General features: G+C 51.9%; 1 long non-coding RNA gene across 1 annotated transcript; it reads left to right on the forward strand.

The window, feature by feature from the left end:
* Positions 1 to 3,011: 3,011 nt before the first annotated feature.
* On the forward strand, positions 3,012 to 9,355 carry LOC142930885 (uncharacterized). The gene is made up of 2 exons (XR_012946861.1): positions 3,012 to 5,429; positions 7,371 to 9,355. It is a non-coding gene; the product is annotated as an uncharacterized LOC142930885 (long non-coding RNA).
* Positions 9,356 to 10,296: the final 941 nt, after the last annotated feature.

Below are 10,296 nucleotides of genomic sequence, written 5' to 3' on the forward strand. Positions count from 1 at the left end.
CACGTGTGGTGCGGTAAAGTGTGGGTACTTGCACCCCTTCCGAGATGTTTTGGGTCAGTGTGGGAAAGAGCAGACCAAAATACAGTCTCGAGGGATTTCTAGAGAGCTCCCTCCTTCTGCCAGCAGTGGAATGAGCGAGCTCATGCAGGGCTGCGCCTTTATCCTTATTCCTCTAAGGTACGTGCGTGGCGTCACCAGCAGAGGCACGTGTGTTTTAGCAGGACTTGTAAGTATTCACGTTACACGTGTAAGTTGGACTTAAAAAAGCCAAAGCAAAGAAAACACAAGCATGCCAAATCATTGACAGTACAGGTAAGTGTGTGTATGTATTCCTAGCACAGGTGTGTATCACCGACAGAGGTAATATTTCTTAACTGGTACTGGTTTGTTTATTTAATCGGTGTAGGGAAGTGGGGTTTTACAAGTACAGGTACGTTTATCAGTACAGGTGTCTGTTTTTCGAGCGCAGGTGAGTTGATTTTATCACGACACGGTGGTGTGTTTTACCAGTGCAGGTGTGTGCGTAACTCGTAGAGGTAAGAGTGCATTTTTAGTGAAGATAAGTCTTCACGTTACACATGTAAGGTTGACTTATCAGCGGAGGTAACGAAAACACGGGCATGCCAAATCAATTACAGATTTAAGAAAAACCTCCCGAAACTCAAAAAATAGGAAAACACGCCGCCACACATCAAGTATTTACCGTAACAATCTCCGCTTTCTCGAGTTTTCCTTTGCTGCGAGCAGATGACATCTGTGTACAATTTCTCTCAAATTGGTGGAGCACTGCTTGTTTCAAAGCCAATTTGTCCGGCCTAACTGCCGCGTTCCAGATGGCCAACGCTTGAGAGCTCCCCCACTTGGCACGAGCGCGACTCTGGCACGAAAAAAAAGGGTGAGCGGGAAGGAAATGGCTGGGCCCGCCACTCGGAGGAAGCACAAGCAACGGGGACAATCAGCCGCCCGGTCACCCAGCCACTCGGACACCCAGCCGCCCGGGCCACCCAGCCGCCCAGCCACAAGGCCACTCGACCACTCGGCCACCCAGTCGCCCGGCCACTCCACCACTCAGACATTCGGCCAACCAGTCGCTCGGCCACTCGACCACTCGGCCACCCAGTCGCCCGGCCACTCGACCACTCGGCCACCCAGCCGCCCGGCTACTCGCCCACTCGGTCACTCGGCCACCCAATCGCCTGGCCATTCCACCACTCGACCATTCGGCCACCCAGCCACCCAGCCACTCGGCCACACAGTCGCCCGGCTACTCGACCACTCGGTCACTCGGCCACCCAATCGCCTGGCCACTCCACCACTCGACCACTCGGCCACCTAACCACCCGGCCACTCGACCACTCGGCCACACAGTCGCCCGGCTACTCGACCACTCGGCCACCTGGCCACCCAGCGGGTGGCCCCATCGCCGCAACACGGTGCCGCGGTGAGAATGACTCGCGTAAGCGGAAGATAGCCGATGCTGGGGTTTTTTTTTCTTCCAAGAAAAATTATGTTAAGTGTCGTGGCTGATTTTAAATCACGTGGCACGCTGATCAAATATCTCTCAAAAAATATTCGAGCCAATGCTCAAATTTGGGGTGATCGTCACTGTCAAGGTCATCATCGTCGTCGTCGTTATATCTCTGACGTCGTTGTGTTTTAAGACAAGTTAAAATAGGTGTTCTGGCGAGTCAGATGATTTATTTCACGTGGCGCATCTATAGAATATGATTAAGAATTGTGTGGGCAACCACTTGGTAACGCTTTGTCATTATCATCGTCATTGGCAGCATTGCAAAAGGTATCTTATTTTGATGTTTGAACATCGTAACACCTGTTATATTGCCAGAAAGGTGTCCCATAGATATAACTGCTCGACCCGCATTCTCTTTGTTTTGTTCGCCTTTTTGGCGTTGTTCTCTGGTCTGACACTGGTGGTGAGACAAGGCCATGAAGACGGCCGTTGTCTCTCGTGTAGGCCAATCAGCTTCAAAGACAATGCATCATATTGTTTATTTGGAATGTTTTGCCACGAGCATGTGTGGTCAGTGCAGACTTGATGCCTCGCAACATGCATCGCTTTTGTTATTCGAACATCTTAAAACCTCCTGTTTCATTGCCAGAAAGGGTAAAAGCTATTCTTAAAATGTTATCGTAATTTTTTATACCGGCAAAGAGGTCCCAATAGATATTGGGAGCATTATAAATTTTACTTGACCAAGGCTATATGCCACTGAGACCACAATTGAGATTGGGGGGGGGGAGTAGATAAATGTAAAACAAAACACATAGAGTGGTGGCAGGAAATAGACTCTTAAACACAGAGTGTAAGTGCCACAGACTTTGCATGATAAGAAACTTCGCGCGTGCACGTGAGTCAGACTGCCCAGCACCTGTCTTGCAACGGGTGCGCTCGTATCGAGTTAAACAACGACTCATTCTGACCAGAAGATCCAGTGGTGGGGGGGGGGAGGTTACGTAAAATCTGCCATGTTTGATCTAGATTCGCAAAGCAAAAAGTGTCTGAAAGTATTCTCTGCACACGATTCTTAAGTACTTTGCAAACATTCAAAACTCGATGCCCATGTCTATGTTTATTTGAGTTGTGAGTTAATGTTAGTTTTGTTAAATAAATACAAAATCTGGGCAACGTTTGGGAGACAAACACTTTCCTTGACAAGCGCTGAAACTGATTTTTTTTCCCAGCTTCAGTGTTGTGAGTTTACTCTCCAAACACCGATGCGTGGTACTGGTAACGAATTGCCACGTTATGTTTACGTGACAACACCTTACTAGTTGGCTGTGTCGGGTGGTGACGGGTTCTAACGACACATTTATACTCTTTGGTTCTTTCGGTAAAGTCACGTAGGTATAAAAGAAAATAAATCACGACGTTTTAGGTCGCAACACAAGCGGCCAAGAGTATGGATTCCTGCAGTCACGAAAGCTTCAAATCAAGATTGACACATTTATACTTAAGCGAGCTAACCCCCCCCCCCCCCCCCCAAAAAAAAAACTCTTTTGTGAAACTGTCTCGCGTTGTTTTCCGGCAATCGACGTCGCGTTGCATTCACGCTTCGAGAAGTTGCGACGAAACTTCGCGCTCCCGCATTTTTTGTCCGGCACCACACGCGCGCCCTGTTTGTCAACGCTCGGGGTTGTTTTTCTCTCTCTATCTCTCTCTCTCTCCCTCTCGGAATAATTCAAAATCTCGGTGTGTGCGAATAAAGGAGCAATCGGACCTTGCTATCAACATTGTCCTGGCGAAGACAAGAGGGCAGACGACGGAAGCAGATATGACAACGTTACGGCAAACAATCGGCGAAACCAAAAGGACCCCGGGCGAAAGCCGCGGCGCGCAGCCGACGCGCAATCTGGCACGGCATCTCGCGTCTGATTGCGCTCCTCTCGCGCTGGAGTTGCCCTGCTGCGTCTGTGCCGTGGTGGGTTTGAGATCGTGCTCGTGTGTGGTAGGGGTTGAGATCGTGCATGGTGTGGGTTTGAGATCGCGCCCGTGTGTGGTGGGGGTTGAGATCGTGCATGGTGTGGGTTTGAGATCGCGCTCGTGTGTGGTAGGGGTTGAGATCGTGCATGGTGCGGGTTTGAGATCGCGCCCGTGTGTGGTGGGGGTTGAGATCGTGCATGGTGCGGGTTTGAGATCATGCCCGTGTGTGGTAGGGGTTGAGATCATGCATGGTGTGGGTTTGAGATCATGCCCGTGTGTGGTGGGGGTTGAGATCGTGCATGGTGCGGGTTTGAGATCGTGCTCGTGTGTGGTAGGGGTTGAGATCGTGCATGGTGTGGGTTTGAGATCGCGCCCGTGTGTGGTGGGGGTTGAGATCGTGCATAGTGCGGGTTTGAGATCATGCCCGTGTGTGGAAGGGGTTGAGATCATGCATGGTGCGGGTTTGAGATCGCACCCGTGTGTGGTAGGGGTTGAGATCGTGCATGGTGTGGGTTTGAGATCGCACCTGTGTGTGGTGGGGGTTGAGATCATGCATGGTGTGGGTTTGAGATCATGCCCGTGTGTGGTAGGGGTTGAGATCATGCATGGTGCGGGTTTGAGATCGCACCCGTGTGTGGTAGGGGTTGAGATCGTGCATGGTGTGGGTTTGAGATCGCACCCGTGTGTGGTGGGGGTTGAGATCATGCATGGTGTGGGTTTGAGATCATGCCCGTGTGTGGTGGGGGTTGAGATCGTGCATGGTGTGGGTTTGAGATCATGCCCGTGTGTGGTAGGGGTTGAGATCGCGCCCGTGTCTGATTAATAAATGGCCTTCATGAACTTTCGGGGTTATTTCGTAATTTTGTATCACACGAATGTGGGAAACTTCCAAACTGACTATGTCTTTGAGGTAGTCAGGATAGTGCAGAACAGTAAGTGGGTTGAATCCCTCTGTGAGTGTCATCCCCTCACGTGCGTGAGGTTTCTCCAGATTCTTCCCACAACAACCAAAGCATTCACTCGTGAAATTGGTATAGCGTCCCAATGTAGCAGGGCCCTCCCTAAAATAACTCTGTGGTATATTTCCGGGCAAATATTTGGCACGAATGTTATTTTTTTTTATTGGGTGCAGCAATGATGTTTGGAACCTTGCAACGTGAGTTCAATTCCCGATGATGGCGAACACCAGCGGCACAATATATCTCACCCAGTCCTCGGCCCGTCCCTTTACAGCTCACGTTATTGACCTGCGTGGTGAAGTATGGCCTAACAACTCCTGTGGCCGACAACGGCATGGACGGACTTTCATCCAGGAGTGTATTAATAAGCGATGTTTATTATTACATCGCTTCAACACGACTATTCAAAAATGAGTAAACATATTTTTAATATTAAATTTCGTATTTTTATTCGTGTCATACTCGAGCGCGTGAACAATTAGCATTGTGACTGCCCGGTGTGGTGGCTGGCCCGTTAAAGCGTCTCAGCTTCCGCGGATTTTTATTTATCTGTTGTGTTCGTAGCCGCGGTGGCTGGCCCGTTAAAGCGTCTCAGCTTCCGCGGATTTTTTTTATTTGTTGTGTTCGTAGCCGCGGTGGGCTCGCCCGTTCAAGCGTCTCGGCTTCCGCGGATTTTTATTTATTTGTTGTGTTCGTAGCCGCGATGGGCTCGCCCGTTCAAGCGTCTCTCGGCTTCCGCGGATTTTTACTTATTTACGTTTTGCATTTTCGCGACGCGCAGTCATGGGACGCTCGGCGGGACCGGGCCAAGCGGCGTGCGCCACTGCCGAGGCTCACGATTCCCATGGTGCAGCCTCCGGGACCGTCGATCCCCACCAGAGCTGCAGGGCATTCACCCGCGGGGCGTTGCCACCTGTCCCACGTTCGACCGTGGACAATTGGCGTCCGTGCGGTCGGGTGGCCGGGCGTTTGATCCGGCTTGGGGATCTGGGCCCTGGTGTTGGCGTCCAGCGTTTTACTCCAGCATGGTGCGGAGTTTTGACATGCCTAGGTTCATTCGCTCGGCCACTCGTTCACTCGTTCAGTCATTCCCTTTGCTGAGTCGCTCACTCACCCACTCGCTCACTCAACCACGCACTCAAAGAAAAAGATCCCCCGTATAGCCTGAACAGACTGTTGGGGCAAGTGCTGCTAGCGAGCACATATGACGGCCAGCACGGCACACGAGGGGGTGGTTTGCCATTACCACGCACGGCCGCCTTTGTCTCCCCCTGTGGCGATGTTTACACACCGCACCAGGTAGTCATTTGAGGCTGAGTCGATCTAGGGGAGGCCCAGGACCGGCTCAGAAAATCGTCACTTGTTTTGGCCGTGAGCGGGAATCGAAGCCGGGTCACCAGGTTTGTAGCGCAGCGCGATAACCGCTACGACTACCCTTTGCTGAGTAGTTCACTCACCCACTGGCTCACTCAACCATGCACTCACTCACTCATCCACGCACCCACTAACTCACTTTAACCATTCAATCACCCACCCACTCACTCGCCCACCGATAAGGATTGCCACCGGTCTGAGTTCAACCCAGACAGTCCAGGAATAAGGCATCTGTGCTCGGGTGGCAGCAGTTTATGGTGCCAGCGTTGCTGCGTTGAACTTTATCGCGAGATTTGTGCACAGCTTTAACAATATAACAAGCTGAGGCTTACTGGGAAAATGTCCCGGGTTTGGTTTGTGGGAAAAGTAGCTGCTCTGTTCACGCATCTGGCATCAAGTGGATAATCATATCGATGTCTCTATCACGAGGGCTGTGCGGAAAGTGCTCAGCCTTGTTGTGATCTCCTGTCGAAGTGAACATGATTTTACGCTTAACAATAGTTCAGAAGGTAAAGGCACAGCCGTGAAACGGCTTGCTTACGCCACTGCTTACGGAAGTGCTTCTCGAGGGTGTAGAGTGCAGTTTGGCCGACTCTTGCAGACGCTGGCCGCACGTCTTGGAAGAGATGGGAGCAACCCGCGCATCGCAGCATCATTACGTTCACTCTGCGACATCGAGACGCGATCACCGCCAACGCTGGCGATGTCGCTGCACTACACGCCGTAGCTTCCTTCCTTCTGCTCGATTACAGGAGTCTTTGTTGCACAGTCCTGAGTTAGTCGTGGCTTCGCGCGACTGCCTCCCAGCCCCTAGAGGCCGCTATATCTACCAACAAAATGCCTTCGCAACCATGAATTACAAACACCCCTGAAGAGCACACTCTGCACGTGTGTGGGGGGAGGTATACTTTGCTTACAGATTCATCATCATCATCAGCCATGATCAATCCACTGCTGGATGAAGCCCCCCACCACCCTTGAAGCTGTCGCCATCTGCAACGACTCGTCCAGATTTCACCGCTGCGTCCTTGCCACGCGCGGATTTCTCTCCTTTGGCTGCCGCTCCACGGTTAGTCTCGGCCATCGGCCACAATCAGATTCCACGGGGGTGTTTCGTGGCTTTGTATTCACTCGCGAATATCAAAAGCTGATTGGTGGAGGGAGGGGTGGGACAGCGGTGGGAGGAGGGTGGAATCGCGTTCTCCGTAGGTCCCCCGTCCACGGATAAAAGAAACGCGCGCGCACACACACAAAAACTCCCGTCACAAAAAGTGTGGGTTTTTTTTTCTGTGTGGGTGCGCGCGGCGACAGTTGAGTGGCAGCTGTAATATTCCAGGGGAAGGTAGAGAGGAGGGCCGGTAATTAAACACATCGCACAGATGTCGGCAGCAGGGCCCGAAACCAAAACTTGGCTTCCGCCTGCCAGCTCGTCCAATATCGTCCCGTCTTTTTTTTTGGACTCAGTAATTTCCCAACGTTCCGCAGATGTTTTCAGGACATTTTTTGTTTGTTTCTGGGGCAGGGATGGGGGGGGGGGCTGCGGCCGGCGGTGGCGGTTTTATTACTTTTATTATTCTCTCTCTTTCTTTGGACAGAAGGGGCCTTTGAAGCGGCGTGCAAAACTCACAGCGACACACGCGGGAGAGGAAACGGTGCCAACCGCGCTGCTGCCGTGGCCACGCCGAGTGCCGGACCCCCCGGGAACGATGCCAGCAGCGGACAAACTGCAGCGGAGCGTTTGGTTTGGGTCACGATTGAACGTTTGACCACCACCCGGTTAAAGAGGGGGGTGGAGGAGCTGGAGACAATCAGAGTCCCAGGGGGAACCCGCCTGTGTTGCCCGGGTCACCGTGGTATCATTTTTTTGTTGTTTGTTTGCTTTCACGATACGATAAGTCTTCACGAGACGGTACGATATCGAATTTCACAATAACGATGGTTATCGCGATATTCAGTTTCCCATAACTCTGCGCTTTTTGCTATTCTGCGTTTTTTTGAATTCACTTCGTTCGTTCGTGTGCTTTGCCGTACAGTTCCAGAACGGGCAGAGATTACTTTAAGCAATTTCAGCTGCAGTTCACTCTCAGCACAAGACTGCCACGAGTCTGACAATCGTCCCATCGTTACCAACATATGGCGCTTCTAACGCACATGCTGTCAGTCACACGACGGATAATTCAGTAAAAAATGGGAAAATTGCCAGTCGTGCCCATGGTTGGTTTGACCACTGGTCACCACTGCTTATCTGATCTGATGATTTACACAATACGAAACTTGTAATGTCAAAATAATAATGTACAGCCCTTCGTCAATCCACTGCTGGATGGAGGCATCTCCATGCAGTGTCGGTCAATAATTGTTTGACCATACTTCACCACGCTGGTCAGGGCACATTGGTGAAGGGGTAGGCCCAGGGTTTAATTTCTCACTCGACATTTCCCAGAACGCTGCCAGGCCGTCTTGGAGTAAACATTCTTGGCATATGACACTGCCACTAGATTATACCTATCAACAATAACCTTATATTATTGACGAAATTGAAGTTGCGGTGTGCCAAAAAAATACATCCTATCTCGAATAACATGGCGAGGTGTTTGTGGCGTGGCCCAAAATTAATTCCTGGAGCAGCGTTCCGTCCCGGCTGCACTCAATCAGCGAGGGTTACGGCCCACTGGACGGTTCAGATATCACTCACCACCTCACGTTAGCCGTGGCCCAGGAATCGAACTGGGGTCTCCGGGGTCTCGGTGCACGGTTTATTATCGTTGCGCTCGCCGTGGGAGTGCCAGCTTTGTCTAGACACCTGAGGCTGTCGCCTCGGGCTTGTGCCTGGCGTGGTTATCGTTACCCGGCCCTGATGCCTTATCTGGGCCAGCGGCTCGGTGGCCATAGAGACCTCCAGATAAACCTCGTGACCGCACAGCCAGCGGAGTCAAAACCTGGCCCCACGGCGCGATGGTGCCTGCACGTCCCACCCGCACGCCCGTTCCTGTCACCGTCAGCCGCCCGTGAGAATGCCCTCCCCGTTGAAGCCGGCGAGAAATCCGTGCCCCCCCCCCTCTTTAAATCAGCTGGAGAACGTCTACAAGGGGCGCGCGGTCGCCGGGTTTGGCTTCGCGACGCCTCGAAGTGTCGCTTGCGTTCCCACACACAGAGAGAGAGGAGGTGTTCGTTGCCCACAGAACCGCCACGCGTGGCGAATGTGAGGAGGACGAGTCGAGGGAGGTTGTCGATTTCCCTCCACGCCCGCCCACCTCCCGAGGTGGGGAGGGGAAGCCACGCGGGATCGCTTCTCGTGGGGCCGACACGAGGAGCGGCGACGGCGGCGGCGAATGTGTTAGCGATTAGCGGAGCCGTCAACTCGCAGGCAAGCGCGCGCGCGTGTACATTCCTCGGGCAATTATGAATAATTGCCATCCCTCCTTCGCAAAACTCGAAGAAGAAGAAGAATAAGTTGTCATTATGGCACTTCAGCAAAGCGGCGTTTAATAGGCGTGCTCAGATTTTTCTTTCTCTCGCCCGGTTCTCCCGAACAGATTAAACGGCGGGGACGCGAGTATCGGCTTACCGCGGATGCTGAGCCCTTTTTTTCGTGTCTTTGTTCTACACAGTCGGTTGCTGTGCACGGGCCCCCAAACTAAAAAAGGGGGTGAAGCGGTCATAAACAAATAGGACGCCGTGAACGTTGCAATAGACAAAAGTTAACACGCTTAATGAGTTGAGCGAGTTTATTATTGTTATTGTAAGAGCTTGGGGAAAAGAGATGATGATGATGGGAAGAGGGAATTCCTAAGTGGAGCAGTCTGGCGGAGTGAGTGGGTGAGTGGAAGTGTGAGTAGGTGAGTGACTGTGTTATTGTGACTTAAGGGCCGTCTAAAAATTACGTCACGCGATTTTGAACGATTTTTGACCCCCCCCCCCTCGTCACACGGCCTCACAAAAAGTCAGACCCCCCTTAAAATATGACGTCACAAAGCTCTGCCCCCCCCAAAAAAAAAACATGCTTCAAATCGCTTTAAACTATTGTCATTGTAGTGCGTAATTAATGTGGCGCTGCACTCTGATGTTGTAGGAGAAAACATTTAATAAAAAGTCAATTTAATTAAGTAGCACGTGTTGTCTATATTTATTTAAAGTTGCGCATTTTGATGTGACGTCACATTTCTCAAACCCCCCTCCCCTCGTCACACATCGTCACAAATGTCTGACCCCCCCCCCTCCTAGGTGCGTGACGTAATTTATGGACGGCCCCTTACAGCGCGGTGGATGAGACGACACGGTCAGGGTCTGGTAGACGCGCGTGGAGGAATTGACGAGTTCAGTTCACGGGAAGGGTAACCGTGCGGTCGTAGCGATAGAAGAGTGATAAGGAGGCGACTGACCGTTTGGCGAGTGAGCGAGTGACCGGAGGAGTGCGTCAGCGAGTGCTGGGTCATCGATTGACGGGACTGCTTTGCCTTGAGTTCTGCCCAGCGCAGTGACGTAGCAGCTGGGTGCTGCACCCAAGATATGACGTCAGCG

The sequence above is a fragment of the Petromyzon marinus genome, chromosome 44, assembly GCF_048934315.1.
Source record: "Petromyzon marinus isolate PM22_M1 ecotype Great Lakes invasive population chromosome 44, UKy_Petmar_22M1.pri1.0, whole genome shotgun sequence".
NCBI classification, from domain to species: Eukaryota; Metazoa; Chordata; class Hyperoartia; order Petromyzontiformes; family Petromyzontidae; genus Petromyzon; species Petromyzon marinus.